At 46.8% G+C, this 22,606-nt stretch overlaps 1 long non-coding RNA gene across 1 annotated transcript; it reads left to right on the forward strand.

Annotated features, from left to right (window-relative positions):
* The first annotated feature begins 3,222 nt into the window (after positions 1-3,222).
* On the forward strand, positions 3,223-15,897 carry LOC125388697 (uncharacterized). Its single transcript, XR_007228363.3, has 3 exons — positions 3,223-3,935; positions 15,483-15,582; positions 15,699-15,897. It is a non-coding gene; the product is annotated as an uncharacterized LOC125388697 (long non-coding RNA).
* The last annotated feature ends 6,709 nt before the right edge of the window (positions 15,898-22,606 follow it).

A 22,606-nucleotide genomic window follows, 5' to 3' on the forward strand; every position in this document is an offset into this window, starting at 1 on the left:
CACTGAACCCACAACTTTCCAGTGCAGCTAGACCAGCTTCCCAGCTTGCTCCGGAAATTCTGTGTGCAGCTTCTGAGCGCTAGAATTACAGGTAGGCTGGGCTGCCAAGTCCACCCAGCATTTATGTGAGTGCTGAGGATCTGAACTCCTCATACTTACATGGAAAAAAAAGCATATCCAGTGAGCCATCTCTGCAGCCCCAGCACCCCATAATTACTTTCAAACCCCCAAATCACTTTCAGATGTCACTTCTGAATCAGGATACAGCCTGATCGTGTCTTAGAGGCAGTCTCCTGAAGCAGGATTTCTAGGTTTCTTCTCTGGGGCTACTCAGTCTCCCCAGAGAGAGAAGGTCTTCTGGGCTCTTGCCTGGAAAGTAAGGATCAGACTTCCAGCATGTTCCCACCCCTAGCAGCGAAAGGGCTAGAAGCTGCTGAGTGTGGTGATCAATATCTCTCTTCGATCCCTCTCTGGAACTTAGATTCCATCGGCTTCCTGTCCAAACCCACACTGTCTGCCGCCTCAAGGAGTAGACTTCTGATTTCTGCTGAGCTGAGACAAGGCAGGCATCCAGCAGAAGGAGGAGCAGAGTACCAGCTCAGCAGCTCCTCCATGGGTGGCCCAACGTGTGCAAAGTAACCTCTCCACACAACCACAGTTACCGCTCAAGCAACCGTTTCCTAGTCTTCTCCATTTTAACTCCCTGTCAGCTGCTTGCCGTCTTCCAGAGTTCTTGGGGTTCCCTACCCTCTTCGCGTATGCTTGTGCTTGTGTGCAGTGCCCAAAGGACAAATGCAGTATTGATCCTCAGGTGCCACTCATCTTGTTGCTTGGTTTTCTTGTTTTGTGTTGTTGTTGTTGTTGCTTTGTCTCCGATTGGCCTGGAATGTATGAAGCAGGCGAGGCTGGCTGGCTAGCAAGTTTCAGAGATCTGTGGCTACCTTCCCACAGATGAGATTGCAAGTGCATGGTACCACACCTGACTTTTTTACATGCATTCTGGGGATTGAACTCAGGTCCTCACACTTGCAAACATTTGCAAGACAAACAAACATTTTACTGACTGAGCCATCTCTAAAGCCGATCTTCTAGCTTTGAGGTGCCTGTGGCTGAGGGCTTGGTTTGTATGATTTGCTCAGTCAGGTAGGTGCTCATTTGCTTGCTTTCCTGGTTCCAAAGTGCTACTGTTATTGCTGTCCCATAAAATCTTCCCCACAAAGCGTCCCTTTAAGCCGTACAGTGGGTGAGCGTATGGAGGTGTATAGACTGGGTTGTCACCCCTCTGTGCTGCCTCAGCTTGCTCTCGCACCTGTCTTGGGCCCCAGGCCATGCCAAGAATTGTGTCTCTGTGGACTAACAAGCCCAGTCTCACACAAACTTGTTCTTGTAGCAGAAGAAAAAAAGTGACAAAGATTGTTGCAAGGAGTGGGGCCCTTTGTTTATCCCTGCTGCCCGGCTAGCTTAGCCCCGAAATAACCACACAGAAGCTGTATTCATTAAAACACTGCTTGGCCCATTAGCTCTAGTTTCTTATTGGTTAATTCTTACATCTTAATTTAACCCATTTCCATTAATCAATGTAATCCCACGTGACTGTGGCTTACCGGCAAAATTCTAACCAGCGTCCATCTCAGGCAGAAGTTCCATGGCATCTCTTACTCTGCCTTTCTCCCCAGCATTCAGTTCTGTCTTCTCTGCCTACCTAAGTTCTGCCCTATCAGGCCCAAAGCAGTTTCTTTGTTCCTTAACCAATGAAAGCAACACATGAACAGAAGAACCTGCTACACCAAAAGATCAAGACAAATGGGTGGTCAAACGCTTGGAAATCTGAATGACCCCATAGATTCAAGGATTTGCCGCTAATGTGTGACTTTAATCCTGCCATTTTGGAAGCTAAGGCTTAGCTATTTCTACGCCATTTCTTCTTCTGTTCACCATGGTGACCAGACTCCATGGTTTTCCACTTATGTCGCTCCCTGAACATCTCATGTGCATTGTTTGCCTCCACCTGTCACACTCAAGGTTCTGAAGAAGGGCAAATTCGCAGAGGATTTTTACCCCACATCCCCAGCTTGCAGTAGGCTTAGAGAATAGACAGGCTCACCTACAGCCTTTGGGGAATTAAGAAAAGATACTTGGAATTCCTGCGACACAGAAAGTTCCAATGTCCCCAAGGAGACCGTGTCTCTTCAGTCTGAGCCCTGGGCAGTGTTTCACCCAAGCAACACATGTGGTGGCCTTGGATCCAAAATCACTGCCTCTCAGCTGAACTCAGGCTAAGTCTGGCCTTTCTTCCTACTTAGGAGAGGCTTTGATGAGATGAGTCCCAGCAGACAGGGGAGGCAAGAGATAGTGTGCTTTCTCAAATATATTCTTTTTTTTTGAACTAATGGGACTTAGTGGGGGAGAAGTTTTAGATTTACAGAAAAATTGAGCAGGAAATACCAGATAGTCCCATCCCCACCTCTAACTTCCCCATTAGTGCTTTAAGCTAGTAGGACATGTAAATGCTCGCTTGTGAGTCGGTACTTACAAGTCCACGATTTGCATTAGGGTTCAGTCTTGGTGTTTCCTTCTACAGGTTGTAACAAGCATGTAAGGCCATATGCCCAGCATGCAGTATCACACAGAATAGTTTATCACCCTCAGAACCCTTTTCCTCACTTAGGCTGCCCTGCCCTGCCCTGCCCCTTATGAACTTTTTAACCCTGAATGTTCTGCCCCCTGACATCCCTGACTACATCAGCGCCCCTCTCCAGAGATGAAGAGTAGGAGGAATGGTATGGTGATTAGCCTTCATTATCAGCTTGACTGGTTAGAATCACTGAGGAGACACACCCCTGGGGTGGCACCATTCTGCGGGGCAGGACCTCATACTGGATAGAAAGGGGAAAAGAGGGGAATGTGAGGTGAGCTGCAGCCCACATGGCTTTCTCCTTTCTGACTGGATCCAGCACGGTCACCTGTCTCCTGCTGCCATGTCTTTCCCCACCCTGCTGCACAGGAGGCCCTCAAATTACCCGCTAAAATAAACCCTTCCCATGGCGGTTTGACTGGGAATGTGTGTGAATGTTTGGCCTGTAGGGGGCGGCACTATTAGGAGGTGTGGCCTCTGGAGGAAATGAATCACTGTGCAGGTGGGCTTTGAGGCCTCATAAGCTCAAGTCTGACCAATGTGACACAGTTCTTCCTTATTCTGCCTGTGGATCAAGATGTAGGACTTTCAGTTCCTTCTCCAGCACTGTCTGCACACCACCATGTCCCACCATGATGATGATGGGCTGAACAGCTGAAACCATAAGCCAGCCCCAATGAAACGGTTTCCTTTCTAAGAGTTGCGGTGGCCATGGTGTCTCTTCCAGCAATAGGGCACTAAGATGCCTCCTTTCTTAAGTTGCCTCTTGTCAGGTCCTTTGCCGGAACAATGGATAACATATCAGGTACAAGAGAGAAGGGAGCAAGAGGGGTTACGCCTTCCTTGGTGGCCAACTATCCTCCTCTAATCCCCCATAGAAAGGAGCCCAGCCAAAAAAAAATCAAAGTGGAACCCACTACCTAATTCCTTTCCCTCCTCCCTCTGCCTCCTCGGGCCCTAAGAAGGGAGACAAAGTCGGCACTCATTTAGAAAATGAAAGGACAGCCCGCGGAAACAGAAGGCTTTTACTCCGTGGAGACACGTTAGAGCGTGTTTATAAATACACACTTTACTATTTTACTAGAGCACTGGTCGACACCAGGCTTTGTTATGCCAGTGAAGGACATCTGCTAAAAATAAAGTCCGTGAAGATTGTTTGGCCTTCTACAATTCTGAGAAAGAGTTTCCACTAACAGAGTCCAGCCCTGTTCCTTCCAGAAACTGACTCTGGTTGTCTCATGTGGACCACAAGGATATAACCACATGGACAGGACCACAGGCAAATCAGCCGTGTTTACGGGTGAGTACCCCTCCTCCCACGCTGACTTTGCTGTGATGAACATCATCAGCATCTTAAGGCAGGCTGATTGCTTGGTTACTCAACCCCTCTATGCCCATAAACATAGGAGGGCTCGGCCACCTACTATCAATCAGAAGGGTGCTGGCCTTGGAGTTGGCCCGGATCTCGGAGGCCCTGCCATTAGATAGGAAGACTGAAGGGTTGCCAGGTAGGGTTAGCCTCATGGTTTGGGACTTCTGCAGTTTTGCTGTGACTTAGTTACTTTTGTGGTTCTATGATAAAATACTCTGAGAAAATCACCGTGAGGAAGTTGAGGGTTCATTTTGATTCACGTGGTACAGTCCATATTAGTAGGGGAGTCCGAGTGGCACAGCCTGGGGCAGCTGGTTGCTTTACAGATCAAAGGAAGCAGAGGGGGGATAAAGGGCGCTTTATCCTTTTCATACAGCCCATGATCCCAGCCTGCAGACTGCTCCCTCGAGGAGTGAATCCTCTCATCTCAATTAACCTACCAAGATAATCTCCCACAGGCATTTCCAGGGCCTTTGCTCTGAGGTAATTCTAGGTCTCATCAAGCTGACAATTGAGATTGACCACCATACATGGCTCTGTGAGTCAGAAGGGGCTTATAATCAATAAGACTCTATAGTTGGTTGAATACTATGCTCTGGTTGGTCTCACCCCTGCAACCTACTTAAGGATGACCTTGAACTTCTTATCTTCCTGCTTTCACCTGCTGGGTGCTGAGATTCCAACCCTGCACCATTAGGATTGGTTCACATCGCTCTGGTGGTTGAACACGGGATTTCACCTGCACGCCAGGCAAGCACCGTACAAACTTAGCTACATTCCCAGCCCCTTATTCAGTTTTCAGCAAGAAGATCTCTAGCTTTACTCTGCACAGTATGGGAGGAGGATGTTGGGGAAACTTCTTCAGTAAATGGCCTTTGAGAAGCTGGACCAGATTGGGTACCAAAAAACACACTCTTGCTTGCTCTCTCCTGGCTGCTGGATTCGGTTCCTGTTCCCAGCTTGTGCAGACTGTGATCTGTGAGTCTGCTGTCTAAACAATGAACCCTTTATTATACTCAGTTCTGAGCCAGTGTGGGACTACTCTATTCATGTTCACCTACAGGAGAACACTCGAGAGTGGTAGCAGAGAGGGTTGAACACCGCCATAAAGCATTCCAATCTTTTAATGGCTGGTGGCAACTAGAACAAGCCAGCCGCGTCTCTATCCTGCATGTGGGTGGCTTGATGTGACAGTCCAAGAAGGGGCCCACACTCACTGAGACAGTTCTTTGGAGAAGGGACTTGTAGGGTTAGTGAACAGGGTTCAGAGGGCTGATCTGAGCCATGTTAGTGAGGTACTTACATGCCCCCATCTCTGCCTGTGCCTCCCCTTCTTTGTCTGGACTTTGAAGAGGAAAGCTGAGCCGTGCTCCCTGCACGGCGGGAGAGAAGCAGGGCATCTGTTCTATACATTAGGACCAGGGCCGAAGTCAGAGAGATGTCACACCTTCCAACGCGGAAGCCTTCATCCGTGGAGAATGTGACCGCTTTCATGACTCTGCATTTAGATTTCATTTCTCTTAAGAAATAATCCAGGCTTGCCGGGCAGTGGTAGCACACACCTTTAATCCCAGCACCTGGGAGGCAGAGGCAGGCGGATCTCTGTGAGTTCGAGGCCAGCCTGGTCTACAAGAGCTAGTTCTGGGATAGGCCCCAAAGCTACAGAGATACTTTGTCTTGAAAAACAAAAACAAAAGAAGAAAAGTAAAAAGAAAGGAAGGAAGAAAGGAAGGGAGGGAGGGAGGGAGGGAGGGAGGGAAGAAGAAAGGAAGGAAGGAAGGAAGGAAGGAAGGAAGGAAGGAAGGAAGGAAGGAAGGAAGGAAGGAAGAATCCAGGCTGAAAGACAGTCGTGGGTAAAAGCACTTGCTGCTGAACCTGATGCCCTGTTTGACCCCCTCAGGATGAAGGAGAAAACCGAGCTTGCTGTGTCCTGTGACCTCCACATGCACACCAAGGCATGCATGTGCCCCCCACCAGTACACAAATGTAATAATGTAAAGGTATAACCCCTGAACCTGGCACAGCTGGTGCAGAACATGTGTGCTCTGCCCGTCCCTTCTATCAGCTCCCTACGTCAGGGCTGTCATGAATGCTTAGCCATGTTACTCCTTCCAGTAGACCCTAGATGTAGCCTCCCAAGCATTCTGGGCAGTGACTAAGATCATAACAGGTCAAGACCATGGAAACAGACCTGCAGACATGGCAACACCAGTCTTTTGTCTGTTCCAGCTGAAATGTTTCAATCAGTCTATGGGACGTTGTGTTAAAAAAAAAAAAAAAGACTTTGTCTGTTTTTTGTCTTGGATCCCTAGGGCAGAGCTTCTAAATCCTTGGAATGTCCTAAGTGGTAGGCGTGTCTTTGGTAGTCATGGTGGGCCCTGGATCACTCCCAAGTTTACACTAACAAGGTGACTAACGGTGGTTGTTCTGCATGGGCTTGAAAATGATCTATGGTAGTCATATTTTCAGTTTTGAATGTGTGGGTTTACTAAGCATAAAGCAAGCCAAAGTAAAGGAATAAACAGAAGAGATAGATAGGCGGATAGTCTGAGAGACGGACGTTAGACAGCAAACATCAAATCAGGCGCTCAAAACATCCAGTTTTTAAGAACCAGCTAGAAAACCCTCATTGAGACAGTCAGCTGGGGTGTCTGTAAGTACCAGAAAGAGCGGATGTCCTCTCAGGTGATACTTTCTGATCAAAACAACTAACAGCAGAAATGAACCACCACTGAAAGGTGCAGACACCCAGCAGAAATTAACTGGTCAAGCCTATTGTGGGAGTCAGTTGAAGTTCCGATAAAGAAAGCCCTGGCCAGAACAGAGTGTCCCCTTGAAAGAACAAACAGCGACAGACACAGATACATCACCGAATTGGGGGCTCGCAGGCATGCAGCAGAAAGCAGCTAAAGAAGCTAAGGCAGCCGCCTGGGGTTTCTCTCATGAATGAGTTTCCCAGCACTGAACTTCCGGCTTCCCTTTCTCAGTGCAGGCACTTTTATATCATGAGAAAAACAATAGCAACACCTGTTGGAAACCGGTTACCTTCTAGCTGCTTTCAAGGGCATGGTGTTTTTACTCTGGGGCTGCTTCGCTGTCCCCTCCCTGTCACAGACTTAGGAAGGAAGCCCATTACCAGACGGAGGTTCTATAGGACATTTGACATCAGCACGCTTGGGTCTAAAGTTAGCAGGGGAATTCTGCTCCCAGACACAGCTTCTCAAGCAGTTTAACAGCCCATCGTAATTTAACAGTACGAAGAACATTGCAGTGACCCGTTCATATCTACAGGATGAAGCTAGTGTGGTCCCTGATGTGGTTAGATGGTTAGGGCTTTGAGTCCTGTGATGTCAGTGAAAGGGACAGAGAGCCAGAGATGGTGTTCGCTCTATCACTCCAGAATCATGAATCCCCAATAAAAATTCTGGACACGAGGTCCAGGTGATATGCTGTGGGGTAGCACCTGCTGGTGATATATGTAAGACTCAGAAGCACTGCACAGGGGACCCCCTTAGTCCTCCTTCTAAGGCAGGGGTTCTCAACCTTCCTAATGCTGCAACTTTTGAATAAAGTTTCTCAGTTGTGGTGACCCCTAGCCATAAAATTTTTGTTGCTACTTCATACTGTAATTTTGCTATTGTTAAGAATCGTAATGTATGATATGCAGGATAATCAGATATGTGACCTCTGTGAAAGGGTTGTTCGATCCAAAAGGGGTCGTTTTGATTGAGAAACACTGCTCTAAGGATCTCTTCTTTTGACTTATCTTTACATATGTTCTTTAAAATAAAACTGAAATCAGAGCAGGAGAAGGAGACCCACATGCCTGCCTGGGAAGCTTGCTCCAGGGAGAGAGAGAGAGAGAGAGAGAGAGAGAGAGAGAGAGAGAGAGAGAGAGAGAATGGTCCCTGTCCTGTGGAGAGAAGTAGATCTGAAGAGGTAAAGGTGGGGAGGAGTGGGCTGAGGTGGTGAGCTGTGTGCACCCTGGGCTATGGTGAGAGCATAGGGCTGCACAGAGTTGGCCCTGCCCTTCACTGGCTGCAACACTAGGAAAACTGGCCCTGCCCTTCGCTGACTGCAGCAGTCGGGGGAGCAGGCCATGCACCTTCCTGGGCAGCACAGTGGCTCTGACCCTGTTCGTGCGTGGGAGCTGGTCCTGAAAGCATGAGCATGACAGAGCTGGTCCCGCCCCATCGGCCACATGTGACACGTGTGAGGGAGAGATCCCTTGTCCCTTGCTCCTTACCAACAGCAGCAGGTGGGAGAACTGGCCCCCAGGTCATGAGAGCAGAAGAGGTGGCCCTGCACTCACTGCTCCTTGTCTATGCAGCACAGCAGAACTGATCCTGTTGGCTGGGGCCTGGGTGAGTGAGCTCTGGGGGTATGAGAGGGAATGGGAAAGCTGGTCCTGCCCCTCACTGACTTCAGCAACTGGAAGAGTGGCCCCTGCATCTCACCTGGGCAACACAGTAGAGCTGGCTGGCCCTGGTAGTGTAGGTGTGGGTGAGTCAGCCCAGTGTGTGAAAGCAGAACTGGCCTAGCCCCTTGCTATTGCTGCAAGGGGTGAACTAGCCAGGGCAATGCTGGAGAGCTCACCCTGGTGGTGAGGATGGCGGGGAGCTGGTGGACTGACCAACCCTGTAGTCACCCAGGCCCAGAGCCAGAGCTATGAGTTGGGCCACCCTAAATATCCACCCATCTGTGATCTGCTGGAGCGCATGAAGGGGCTGGTCCTGCAGATCCAAAACACCAGGATCTCCACAACACAAGATAGCCAAGAGGAGTCCCAGTGAGGACCCAGTATCGACCCAGTGATAGAAGCCAGAGGCCTCAAACCAGACCAATGATTAACTGCAGTGATCACGAGCAAGTAAAGATGTATAGACTAAAGGGTTAACTGTGTGACGCACTGTGTCCCTACAGCTCCCATGCTGAGAATTTGTTGTTGTTGTTGTTGTTGTTCTTTGTTTTTCTTAAATTTTACTTCATTTTATTTGTGGGGGAGGCTGCAGGGGCTGAGGGTAGAAGTGAGGGATGGAGAGATGAGTGAAATTGAGAAGCATGGTGTGAAAGCCACAAAGAATCAAGAAAAAGTTAAAAATAAATAAATAAAAATAAAACCAAAATCATACAAAGGACATGATGGGGAAGCTCAGCCAATCACATTCTGTTTAGGGTATGGCCCCCTGAGGCCAAGAAAAAAGGATAAAAGCATCCAGGTGTGCTCACCTCTCTCTCTTTGTTCTCTCCGCACTCCTGATGCTCGGATCCTTGGTTGTGTAAATGTTCCTTTTCCCCAATTATTAAATCTTTTGTATTAAAATGGTCTGGTTAATTCTAACTTATCGATCGACCACACCCATCAAGGACACTTGTTGCTTTTCTACAGGACTTGAGTTCAGTTCCCAGCAGCCCTATCAGATAGCTGACAATCACCCATAATTCCAACTCCAGGAAAACCCAATACCGTCTTTTGGCCTCTTTGGAAACCATGCAAATATGGCATCCATTCACAGACATACACATAAATTAAAAAAAAGTCTTTTGAAAACCCACTGAAATCACATCTATAATGTGGGTTGGGTTTGTTTTTGCTCGTTTGGTTTTTGTTTTGTTTTTCAGTCCTAAGAGTTGTTCTAGAAGTACCAAATGAAAGAGGGTAAGGAGAAATCCTGAATATAGAGACAGCTGAGTGGCAGTCCAGGAACTCCCAGGATCGTAACCGACATCAGGAACAATGGCGGTTTTTCGCGGGACTGTGTCCTTACACTGTGGAGTCTGCTTTTGCTGTGAGTAGCTGGTGTTAGGGTTACAGCTCAGCTCAGCAGATGTCAAAGCCAGAGAGGCAGCCACATTCCCCCAAGGCTGTCAGAGCAACAGGAGGGCTGGTATAGAGAGTCCCTTTGAGATCTCACCTGCCTTTCCAGTGAGGGCATCCTCCCTCCACTTAATCTCAGGGAAGCAGGGCTTTGGGAATGCTGCGAGCCACGTCTCCCCAGGCATTAGTAGGTATGGATGAGGTAACAGTCCTTCCTGAACTGGCTCCCACAGCAGTTTCTGTGTCCCAAGGTTCAGAAGTGGCTCATATGTTATAAACAAGCACAGCCAGCTGTATGGCCTGTTGGGTGCTCCGACTTTCTTTGCATACGCTGTGTTGGACAGACCAGCTTACCCCTGCTATGGTTCGACAGTTTGCCCTCTCAGAATGGAACTTATTTACCACGAGAGCTGAGCTGATAGATGGGACCTTTGTGGTGGCACACGACTGTGATCTCAGCATTGGGGAGACAGAGACTAGAGGACCACCGACTGCCCAATGGGAGCTTCAGGCTAACCTAGGTTATTCAGTGAGGTCTATGGAGTGGGGAGGTGCTTTACGAGCTGTCCAGGAATGGATAGAGGTCTTCAATATGACCACACGAGAGCCTTGAACCCTCTAACTCTTGGTGTATCTCTGAGACTCCATCTCCTGTCTTTCTCTTCTTACCTTTCCATCCACCATGTTATGATATAGCAAGAGGCTTTTACTAGTTAATAGCACCTTAATCTTAAACTTCCCAGCCTTTGGAATTAGGAACCCATAACTTTTTATTAAAAAACAAAAACAAAAACCTTCTTATTCGTTAGAAATGACTTGAGCTGTGGTCCTCTATTGTAGTGCCGTGAAATAGACCTGTAACTCCCCACAAATTCTCCCTCCTCCCTCCTCTGCCTTGGTCAGTGCCCTGCAATGATGACCTTCATGGCCTGCCTCATCCAGGCTCCTTTGCTCTGGCTTCCTGGCCAGGCTGAGGGTCTCCTCGGCCTCTCAGATTCAGAGGAGGAGAAAGTTTCCCTCAGGTGCTAGCCTGGGATGCTCCACGCCTTTACTCCTTACAAGTTTCCTCTGCCCCTGCCCATAACTTCCTACATGGTCTGCAGTGGTTCAAATATGAAATGATCTTCACACACCCATGTGTTCAAGGCTTGGTCCCCATTTGCAGTGCCGTTGGGAGGTAGCGGAAAAGTTGGAAGGTAGGGCTTAGCTAGAGGAAATTGATGTTCTGTCCCACCTGGGGCTCAGAAATTCTAGAGCCAACCCCCAGGGATGGAAACTTCTGAAAGCCTGAGTCAGAAGAAATCTTACCTTTCTCACACTGTTTCTCTCAGGAATCTGTCACAGTGACTGACACCCCATCCTCCATTACCAGTTCCTCAGAAACCTTAGTATCTCAGTATCTTAGTATCTCAGATACCTTGGGTATCAGTTGCTTCTGCCCTTGACTATTCAAACACTCCTGGGCTGACACATATTCCCAGGATATCCTAAGATCTCCCATGCATCACTAGTGACCTTATCCTGTCCCACTGAGCACATCCAGGGGATACGTGTCCCTGTGGCTGTGTAAGACGGCCACCTCCTGCTCTGCTGCTCTCTTGAGAACACTGGGTTCCTTCTGCCATAAGCGCATCGGCCTGAAGATGCCTTTCAAAGCAGTGAGAATGCAGGAGCCGAGCGCGGGGCTCTGACTCAGGACACTACCCTTGAGTATGGGTGCGAAGTCTGCCACTAAATAGCTCAGTTCAGGGACATGACCCTCTTGTTTAGACTTCATTTCCTTTACCTGTCTAAGAGTTAGACTCCTCCCAAGAAAGTTCAAAATGTCAATAAACAGGTGAAGGAATAAAGAAAATGGGGGTATCCATACATAATGGGAGTTCTATTCAGCGTTAAGGAAGAATGAAATTAGATCATCGACAGGGGAACAAATAGACTTGGAGCTCATCACGCTAAATGAAGCAAGCCAGACTTCAAAGATAAATATCACACTTTTCTATCATGTATAGGATAAAGATTTTAGTGTTTCTGTGTATACATTTCCCTTTCTACCTTCATATCACATATGCAAATACGACAGGAAGGTAGAAAGGTGAATATATGGGAAAGGAAAGGGAACAGGAGTCGGGGATAAGACTAGGTGTTGCATAACCAAATTTTTCCTGGAGAAGTCAACACATGCATCTACTCATCCCAGACAGGAAGCTCACGACAGAGCAAAGTATAGACACACCAAGGTCCAACTTGGTGGACCATGTGTTTTATTAGGGATTCTTAACAGGAGGCGTATGGGTGAGTGGTCACTTACAGAAGCAGAAATGACTCAGAGACAGCGGCATAGCCAAAGTCCACCCCGGCGTGGGTGACAGCTGACAAAAGCCGGGATCCTGGAGCTCACTGCGCAGCCTGCAGCAGCTCACCAGGCTGGCGAGTGTGTGTCCCTTCCCAGGCAGCTCAGCAGGTTTCGGCTCCTCCCAGGCTGGTCCCAGAGTCTTCCTTGCAGCGTGGTTTGCTGAGAGTGACTCTCAGCAATTACAGCAGTTCAGGGAGGGAGGGGCTGGTGAATCTGGTCAGTTCCAAGGACTTCCCGAAGCTATTTTGAGTTGTTTACCTTCCTGCTTAAGGAGCTTTCCAAAAGGATGGATGCTTCTCTTCTGGAGGAAACAGTTACACAGCAGTAGGTAATCGAGGACTGAACGTGAAAATACATTCCATACGGGTATGGAAATGTCACTACAAAACTCATCAATTTGTCCCTTATGTATGTCTATAGTAACAATAATTTTCTCATTTTGATCAATTCAAAATAATGTTTCTCAGTTTTTAAAACTGTGGAAAATAATTAAATGAGAAAATTCAAAGTTCTCTTCTAGGCCCAACATTTTAAAACTTATTTTTACTAGATATTATTTATTGAGACAGAGAGAGAGTACATGTGTGCGCGCGCACAAATATGTCACAGCACATAGGTCCTGAGGACATTTAGGACAATCCCACCTGTACACCGTTTGGTCCCAGACATCAAACTCGGGCCATCAGTCTTGATAGCAAGTGCTTGTGCCTGCCTTAACCACCGAGGCATTTCACCAGCCCTAAGCCAATTTTTAAGCATAAAAATCAACATTGTCTTGCCCGTGTGCCAGGGAGGCTCCAGTTCCAAGGATTAATGGAAATCCGACGATGAAAGGCCTGTGTCTGCCAGGCCTCCCGCGCGGTGCATTTGGTTTGGCTCTCCCGGCCTCACTCCCGGCACCTTCTCACTTCCCCTTGCTTCTGCCACTGCTCCTGCGAAGGAAAAAGAAAGGGAAATTTTAAGTCAGTTGCTTAAAACGCAAACCAGCCCAGCAAATAAAAACATGAAAAAAACTGAAGGAGCACCTCGACAACTTGGCATGACCTTTCCGAACGGACCGGTGGGGTGTCACTCGGGCCTAGCATGTGAGACTGGCAGCCCTCAATAACTCACCCAGATGCTTAGTCCTGGATGGAATCACAGAGTAGCAATTCATAGTTTGGGCTCCGGGATCAAACGTGTATGGGTTCAAATCCAACCGCCACCAATTACTAATGGGATGATCTTGAAAAAAGCTACTTAATCACACTGAGCTTTTCTTTGTAATCTGGGAAATCGTGAGACTATAGTATTAATAGTAATAGCAGGGTGCTAGAGAGATGGCTCAGTGGTTAAGAGCACCGTGGCTCTTTCAGAGGATCCAGGGTATGGTAGACATAGGGTATGGTAATATACCCTATGTGCAGGTAAAACACTCATTCACATAAGTCTTAAAAAAATAGTATCTACTTGATAGAGTTATCATGGGGCTTAGGGGTAGAAAAAAATGTACAATGTTTAGAATCTAGAAAAAATCTATTAAGCTATTATTTTGGGGTTTTGTTACTAAAGCTATCCTATTGACTTGTAAGAAGTTTGGGGATCAGAATTTATTTGCATGCTCAGCGGAGGACCCCTCAGCGTTCCTCTGTGACGCTCGCTGGCTGTTTGCCGTCACCTCACAAACTCTAAATACCCTGAGGTGGGCCTCTGCCTGTGCCCTGGGGGTTTTCTTGATGACACTACTTGGTATAGAAAGACCCGTCTTAAATTTGGTTGGGACCATTCCCTGGGCAGAGAGAGGATCCTGGACTGTATAAAATGGAGAAAGCAAGTTGAGCACTCACAATATGTGCCTTCCTCTCTCTTTCCTGACTGTACCGGCCTTGACGTTGTCAGCGATAGGCTTCACAAGGCATGATAGACTGTGCATGTCCTAATAGGCTGCACACGATGTGATGGGCTGCGCATGCTGTGATAGGCTGCATAAGGCATGATAGACTGCGCACATCGTGATAGACTGCGTATACCATGACAGACTGCACACACTATGATAGACTGCACATGATGTGATAGGCTGTGCATGCTGTGATCTGCTGCATAAGGCATGATAGACTGTGCATGTCCTGATAGGCTGCACACACTATGATAGGCTGCACACACTATGATAGGCTGCACACACTATGATATACTGCCCATGCCATGATAAGCTGAGCATGCTATGATAGACTGTACATGCTATGATAGACTGTACATGCTATGATAGACTGTACATGCTATGTTAGACTGTACATGCTATGATAGACTGTACATGCTATGATAGACTGTACATGCTATGATAGACTGTACATGCTGTGATAGACTGTACATGCTGTGATAGACTGTACATGCTATGATAGACTGTACATGCTATGATAGACTGTACATGCTGTGATAGACTGTACATGCTATGATAGACTGTACATGCTATGATAAACTGTACACGCTGTAATAAGCTGCACACACAATGATAGGCTATGCGTGCCATGATGGACTACACATGTGAACTGTGAGCCAGAATAAACTCTCCATCTTTCAGTTGCTGTTGTTGGAATATTAAAAAAAAAAAAACTGAGACAGCCCCTCTGCTCCCTTGTGCCCCCATCAGAGCCTTAGTTATGATGATGCTGTCATTTACTGAATGCCTGCCATGGTTCAGAACATAGAGAAGCTATTCAGACCCCTGAGGGAGCTTTGTGACTGACTCAAGTCACGATGTTACCCACAGCTCCCAGCAGCCCTGAGAAGAGGGTGGCCCCGCCTCCATTCTAGTAGACTCTTATTCAGTTTTCTTACTGGAGTCTGCTTGTGATGGAGAAGAGAAGGGAGTCTCATCTGGGGGCTGGGAAGATGACGGGATTCTCAAAAGTAGGAAGACACACCCAGCATATCTCCACCTGGATCCCTCCAATCTAGAGGGATCTATAGGAATGAATTTCTCCTAGTGGGCAGATGGCAAAGATCTCCAGCACCTTGCCTTGGTGGCACTGGAGCCAGAAACATACCAGTGTTTTGGGCCAAGTGGTGGTGACCAGCTTCCTGATGTATTTTGCAAGAAGAGAAAGCATTGTGAGTATTTCATGGCTTTAAAAGAGTTTTGACATGGTGACGACCTGTTTGCAATTTGTTTGAGACTGTTTTATGTAGCCCAGGCTAGCCTCCGTTTGCTGTGCAGCTGAGGATGACTTGAACTCCTGATCCTCCTGCTTCTACCTCCTGAGTGCTGGGCTTCTAGGCAGACACCACCATACCCGGCTCCAATTTTCTTTTTCCTTTAACAAACCAGGAGCTTCTGTGAGCCGAGATCCACTTCACAGTCCCCAGGTGATACCTCCCCCGAGAGCTTGGTTTCTGTCCTGTCAGTGGCTCTTGTTACCACAGAGAAGGTAAATCCAAACCTTTCTTGCATTTCTTTTAAATTTTTTATTGATATTGTTGGTATTATTATGCGTATCTGGTTGGTTTGCCTACATGTATGTCTGTGTACTGTGTTTGTGCCTAGCTCCCATGGAGGACAGAAGACAGTTGGATCCTCTGTAACTGGAGTTAAAGATGGAGCCCAGATCTTCAATCTTGGTGGCAAGAGCCTTCTCCTACTGAGCTGTCTCATCAGTCCTCAAATATCTTTTAGTATTTCTTTCATTTGCACTTGATTTTATTTTTTGACACATGAGATGATTTAATATTGATTGCCAACTCAATGAGATTTAGGATCAACTAATTAACCAAGCCTCTGAGTGTGACCATGAGGGGCTTTCTAGAGCAGTTTTACAGAGGGGAGGACTCACTCAGATATGGGCGGCACTAGAACAAGCCCCACCTTCTTGTATTAGTTATCTGTCTCAGGATTCTGAGAAAGTGCCTGACAGAAGGACTTAAAAGGGGGTTGTTTTCTCACATTTCTACAGTTCAGGTCATCATAGTGAGGAAATTGGGGTCGCAGGAGCTTGAGGTGGCTGGTCACACGGCGTCACCCACTGTCAGGAAGCCGATGAACCCCGGAGCTCAGCTCACTTTCTCCTGCTCAGTCGAGCCCCTTCACCCACTGAGCCCGCTGGCCAGCCCAGACTCTGGTTTTTCAAATAAAAACCTTGTTGAGATAGAAAACACACACAACATAAAAACACTCTCAAATTGTATAATTCCATCATTTTTAGCATATTCACAGAATTATGCGGCCATTGCCACCATCTCAGAACACCGTGGAGAGACAGCTGAGAGGTTAATGGCTCCTACTTCTCTGTCAGAGTCCTGGGGTTCAGATCACAGCAAACGGCTCACAACGCCTGTAACTCCAGCTTCAAGAGACCCAGCACCCCTTTCCAGCCTCTATGAACACCCATGCGCAAAAGGAAAACTTAAAGAAGAAACCACACACTTTATAAGTCACCCTTCATTTTGCTTCCCAGCGCTAACTTTTAAACTGGTGCTGGGCCCATTTTGGTTGGCGTGAGTGACAGCTGGCCGTTACTCCATGACAGTCCAGAGTCTGACCATACAGAACAGAATCGTAATCTTTCAGGTGCAGTGAAAAGTGGCTTGGGAACTGGTCAAGGGCAAACTCAGCAGGGAATGTAAGAGGGACACAGTGAGTTTCTACCTCACCCAGTCCTGCAGGCAGCAGGAGGCAGCGCGTAGCTTCTTCTCATCCAGTGTAACACCTTTTTCTCAGGATCCAACATGCCAGCTGGAGCTCTGGCCATCAAATCCTCTTTCCAGATAGCAAGAACGAGGACAGCGTGAAAGCTGCATGCCATTGGTTTCTAGGAAAGCGTCTCAGTGGCTTTCAAAAACACATCTACTAACATCCCATTGACGGGAACTCGCTCATATTGCCCAGACTGCAAAGAAGGCTGGGGAATTCAGCCTTTTTAAAATCAGCCACGGTGGCTCACATGAGCACACTGAGGGAGACTAGGCGTTGGAACATGTATCCATTAGCAAATACTCAAATAGTACTGCATAGCAAAAGACCTGTAACGTTGGTATACAACAACGAGCCCACCCCCACTTGCTCTCAGGTATTGTTAGTTGGGAAACTTTGAATCCAGCAACAGGTTTGATAGGGTTACATTCAGCTTGAGGGTGGGTCCTGTCCGTCCAGCTCCATATTTCCCCAGGACCAGCACTACTAGGGTGTGTTCCCTTCATGGCAGATGGAAGGTACACAAGAAGTAAGTCAAAGACACGTGATGCTTCCAGAAGCCTCTTGAGTGACTCCTTCCCATACTCCGTTGCCAGGTTCATATCAAGGACAGGACAGGTTCATATCAAGGACAGAAGGGACACTCTATTCATCTTGATACATAACATTGCAAAATCACACAGCAAAGTGTCCATGTATAAAAAATCCACAGGGAGCACTTGAGCATGATGAGCAATGATGCATTGCAATACAGAAGATAGAGCTCGCCAGGGGTCCTGGTCAGCTTTGACTGTCAATCAGTCACAACCCAGAGTCATCTGATAGGGAAGTTTCAACTGAGGAACTGTCCAGATCACATATGTCTGGGGGAGGTGATGAGGGATTGACCTCTGTATTCTATGAATATGTGTAATTACCATTGGTTAGTAAAGAAGCTGCTTCAGGCTATAGCCGGGCAGAATATAGCCAGGCTGGAAGAGATATAGAGAGAAAGTAGACAGAGTCAGAGAGATGCCATATAGCTGCCAAAGGAGAAAGACACCTACCCTGGAACCTTATCAGTAAACCACAAGTCTCATGGTAAAATACAAAATAGTTGGATTGGGTTAATTTAAGATGTAAGAGTTATCTAGAAATATGCATAAACTATTGCTCAAGCAGTGCTGTAATTAATATAGTTTCTGTATGATTATTTCGGGTCTGGGTTGCTGGAAAATGAACAGCAGCCTCTGCCTACAGGGAGGGATTCCTGATCATCAATTGGTAAGGGAGGACCAGTCCATTGTGAGTGGCACAGCTCCCTGGGCAGGTATGGTCACTAGGTGAGTCCTCCATGGTCTCTGCTTCTCATTCCTGTTTGAGTTCTTACCCTGGTTCTCTTCAATGGTGGGCAATGACACAGAAGCATGAGCCGCATAGTCCTTTCCTCCTCCAAGTCGCTTTTGCTGAGAGTGTTTTATCAGGGCACCAGAAAGGAAGCCAGAAGACCAGTAATCCTGGAATCAGCTGTTTGTTCTCTGAGGTCCCCAGGAGCAACTGCCTCTTGCTGTTGCTATGATTTCCATCCTGGCCTGACTTCTGGGTTGAACCCCCCCATGATCCACCCTTCAGGAATAAGCTAAGTCCTGCCTCCCACAAAAGCCCGCCAATCAGCAATCCTTATTCCTGTTCCACCAGCCACCTGCAGCTTTTTCTTGCCCAGAGAGGGCTTCTAAGACTCCTCAAGTGCAACCGGAACTTACTTGGTTTTGCTTCAGTTCCCAAAGGCTTAATAAGGACCAGTCCCCCTTCCCCACTCTGTCCCTCCAAACACAAGGAGGTTTATCATGTCACCTTCTGTGACGTCACAGCTTGACGGTTCTTCATGAGGCAGTGAGACTCTGGACAAGCAGATCCTTGAACATTGAAAATCCGATTTTATTTTGCTGGATTAAGACCAGGTTTATAAAGGCAGATGAGTAAGTTGGTAGAGTGGTCTCAGTTCAAGATGAGGACCTGAGTTCCCATCCCCAGCACCCACACAAAAACTCAAGCCTGAAGACTGGAGAGATGACTCAGTAGTTAACAGCATTGGCTGCTCTTGCAGAGGATCCAGGTTCCATTTTCACAGGAACCCAGCCTTCTCTAACTCCAACTCCAGGGACTCTGGTGCCCCCTTTCTGCCCCTGCCTCAACTTTGCATTCACATGGTGTACACACATATGTGCAGACACAGCATTCAAACACATAAAATAATAATAATAATTTAAAAAGCAGACCTGGCACACATCTATAATTCTAGCACCAGAGAGGCAGAGACAGGCAGATCCCTGGAACTTGCTGCCCAGCCAGCTAGTATGGCAAAATTGGTGCGCTCCATCCAAGCAGTGAGAACTCAGAAGATAAGAGGGGGAGCAACTGAAGAAGATGTGCTTTCATCTGGTGTACACGTGCACCTGCACACACATGTGCACGTGCACACACCAACACAAAAAAACTGCTTTTACAACAGTGAAAATTCAGAATTCAGTGAATAGCTTGGCTTCCCCAAAGGGCGACCTTTTCATAGTGTACATTCTCAGTAAGTCACCTGCTAAATGCTAATTGCTCAAGCTTCAGGCAAATTTCCGAAAGGTTTTGGTCAAGGTTTTTGAAACAAATAACCTTCAGTGTACCTCACTAAAGCCATTAGCGCACCTCTGTGCTAGTAGCTTCGTTCACTGCTGTGGCAAAAATGTTATGCAATTCATTGTGAAACATTAAAACAATACAATTCAGTCTGACCCCATATCCACAAAATGGTGCTACTGACATTCAGAGCAGATTTCCCTCAATTAATCTCTGTAAACACTCTCACAGACACACCCAGAAACCTATTTCCCAGGTGTTTCTAGATCCGGGCAAATGGAAGAGGATTAACCCGAGAAAAATTCACTTGGAAACCTAAACTTCTTTTTGGCTACAGTCCAAAGTTAGTGCCAATTATAAAAATTACTGAGCAACTGGTTATTCATCGCCTGACAGTCACTTCTGCGGTACTGCAGCCACCCCTTTCCATACGGGTGGCTTTCGTGTGGTGTTCATGTAACTTTGGGGTTCAAACAGGATTCTTATACCTTTTCAGGAAGGTGACACAAAAAAGGAGTCACAAGTTTCTTCTTTAAAAAGTAAACCATCCAGCCAGCCATGGTGACGAACACACTTTTAATCCCAGCCCTCGGGTATTGAGGCAGGAGGATCTTTATGAGTTCCAGGCCAGTCTGGTCTATGCAGTTAGCTCCAGGACATCTAGGGCTATGTATAAAGACCCGATCTCAAAAAATAAAAAAAGAATAGTAAATTAATTATTATTTGATGGTTTCATACATGTAGAAAATGTATCTTGGTCATATCTACTCCCGACTCCCCCGTCACTCCCCTGGACACTCCCAACTTGTACTCTTCCCATTTCAATACCCTCTCTCTTTTTCTCCTCATCCACCAAGTCTAATTAATGCTGCGTGTTGAGATGTTGGTTGCTCCAGTTGGCTTGATCATCTACAGGCCAGCCCGAGGTCATGAGTAATGTCCACATCATGTTTAGAAGTCAGAACCCCTCCCCATCCTTTGGCCTTTTCATTCTTTCTTCCCCTCCTTCTGCAATGTTACCTGAGCCTGAGAGATTTAGGGGTTTATATAGATGTTCCATTTAGGGATGAGCAAAATATACAATAGTTCCTCATTCTCAGCACTTTGACATTTTAGGGTCTCTGTGACACTGCTGGCCATTGCGGAAAGAAGCTTTGGCTAAGGTTGAAGGTAGCACCAATATGTCTCTCTCTGTCTCTCTGTCTCTGTCTGTCTGTCTGTCTCTCTCTCTCTCTCTCTCTCTCTTTCTCTCTCTCTCTCTCTCTCACACACACACACCCGTGTGTGTGTATATATATGTGATTTATTGGAATGACTTACAGGCTGCAGTCCAGCTAATCCAATAATGGTTGGTTGTGAACAGAAAGTCCAAAAACCCAGTAGTTGCTCAGTCCACAAGGTGGAATGTCTCAGTTGGTCCTCAGTATATGCTGGAATCCCAAAGAAGTAGACGCCAGTGCCAGAGAAGGAATGGATGTGCTACCAAATAGGGGAAAGCAGGCAAAGAAGAAGGAAATGCTCCTTCTTCCGAGTCTTTATTTAGACTTCCAGCAAAAGGTATGTCTTCCCACCTCAAGATCCAGATCAAAGGCATGTGCTTTCTACCTCAGAGGTCTGGACTAGAAGTGGATTTACCCGCATCAAACCAGGCAAAAATAACCTCTCGTAGATGTGCCCTCAATTTCTGGATTGTAGTTCACTCCAGATGTAGTAAAATTGACAACCAAGAATAACCATCACAAGTCCACCCCTTGTCAACTGGGCATGTGACTGTACCTCCTTAAGTCATGATTAATTTCCAAATGAAAACAATCACCAGGTAATAATAATGCCTAAACATGATATTACTATCTTAAGGACAATTGTAAAGGCATTACATATTTAACCAGATCATAACTGTGTCTAACACAATATAATTATCTCTTGTACAATTGCAAAGGCATTATATATTAAAGACAGATAGAAACATCCCTTGAGGAACATTCTTTTAGTACCCTAAATTTAAATATGACAACCACTGATATTTTCTTAATTGATGTTGCATCATCATATGATAAAGAAATTGAGGAAGGAAAGCACAAATATCTGTACAAACTCACTCTTAGCAAAATACAGCAGAAGTACTCATGTCCACTCTAATCCTCATTTCTGCAACTGATCATGTGACCTTAGCTGGCATTTAGAACTACCTCCCTCTACAACCCATTCTGTATTCCCTACACCCTCAGCAAGAACCTCAGCAGGTCTTGACTCCTTTCATGAAGGAGTTACCCAAACATGTTAGTATATTCTTAAGACGAGCCTCTCTGCTGACACAAATAATTCCAATCAGACCAAATTAGACCGAATAAAAGATGCCCACGTTTACTGTAGCGCTCCTGGGTGGTCAGGAGCATGGCGAGGGAAGAAAGAAACAGAGGTGGGGACCACACAACCCTCAAAGACCACATGTTTCTTTTTTGGGAGGCAGCCTAAATAGCCTGTGGGAGTGGTCCTGACCCTCCCTAGGGAGGGGTCAGCACTTGGTGGGCTTTCCTGGAGGTGGAGTCCAACCATGGCAACTGTGGGGGGGTTCCAAAGATGGATGCCAGGTATTACTTTCCAGACTCTTTGTATAAGGGGTAACAGGGAGCTGAGGTGATGCTTATGACCAACATTTTAGGCTCTCTTTGGATAAAGGGGCATCAGCTCAAGTCTGGCTACTTCCTGCAAGCATGGGGCGATATGGGAAAGGCAGGAGCTGGGAGTTGGTGGACTCATGCTCAGCGAAAGGTGTGGCTGGAGCGGCATCTTGTTTACTGTAATCCTGGAGTCCTCAGGCAGGTGCTTTTTGAGGGAGTTGAGAAAGCAGGTGGCAAGGAGGGAAAAGATATTGTTATTATTGGCCCTATAAATGGGACTAGCCATGGGGAGTCATTAACTGCCACAAAGAATGGGACAGAGAAGTACCCTGGTTGTACAGGTGAGGCTCAGGTGTATAATTGGGACAAATAGCTGATAAAACCAGATTTTATTTATTTAGATAAAATTTTAGTGATAGGTGTCCTTGATCCAGGAGAGTTGGTTCCAATGATGAAGTCCCAGGAGCTGGTGCAGGTGTTTGGTGTTGTCTGGAGAGCACTTTGTAAGTTGGTCTTGGCCCAGACAGCAGGAGTGAC

Source organism: Myodes glareolus, chromosome 6, assembly GCF_982192425.1.
Source record: "Myodes glareolus chromosome 6, mMyoGla1.1, whole genome shotgun sequence".
In the NCBI taxonomy this organism is placed as follows: Eukaryota; Metazoa; Chordata; class Mammalia; order Rodentia; family Cricetidae; genus Myodes; species Myodes glareolus.